Raw genomic sequence first — 433 nt, 5'->3', positions numbered from 1 at the left:
AGGGGCTAGTGAATGAGGTAACTTGCGAGTGAAGCAAGGGGAAGATGAATAATCAATGAGGATCATTGATGATTATGTGAGGTGTGGAGGATGGTGGTGGAAGTGCTTGTTATGCCATTGGCCGAAGGGCCGTACTTGTTTATGAATTGGCTGGTTCTGGATTGAACCGTGAGCCGGAATAGCTGTGTATGCTATGAATATTGGCTGGTTATGGATTTAACCGTGAGCCGGATGGCTGATATGGATGTTGATCCATGGATGAAAATTCATGCATGTTTATGCTGAATTATTGATAATTGTGATTTGCACTTCCACTATCTGAGATACGAGTTTCCCTGGGTAGTAGCAGTGGCTAGCCACCACGTGCTCCAGGTTGAGACTTGATACTCTGCTGACCCTATGTCGTAAGTGTGGCCGGGCACTGTGAAAGACC

The sequence above is a fragment of the Arachis duranensis genome, chromosome 1 (genome assembly GCF_000817695.3).
Source record: "Arachis duranensis cultivar V14167 chromosome 1, aradu.V14167.gnm2.J7QH, whole genome shotgun sequence".
Lineage (NCBI taxonomy): Eukaryota > Viridiplantae > Streptophyta > Magnoliopsida > Fabales > Fabaceae > Arachis > Arachis duranensis.
Note: the sequence above shows the minus strand (reverse complement) of the source record.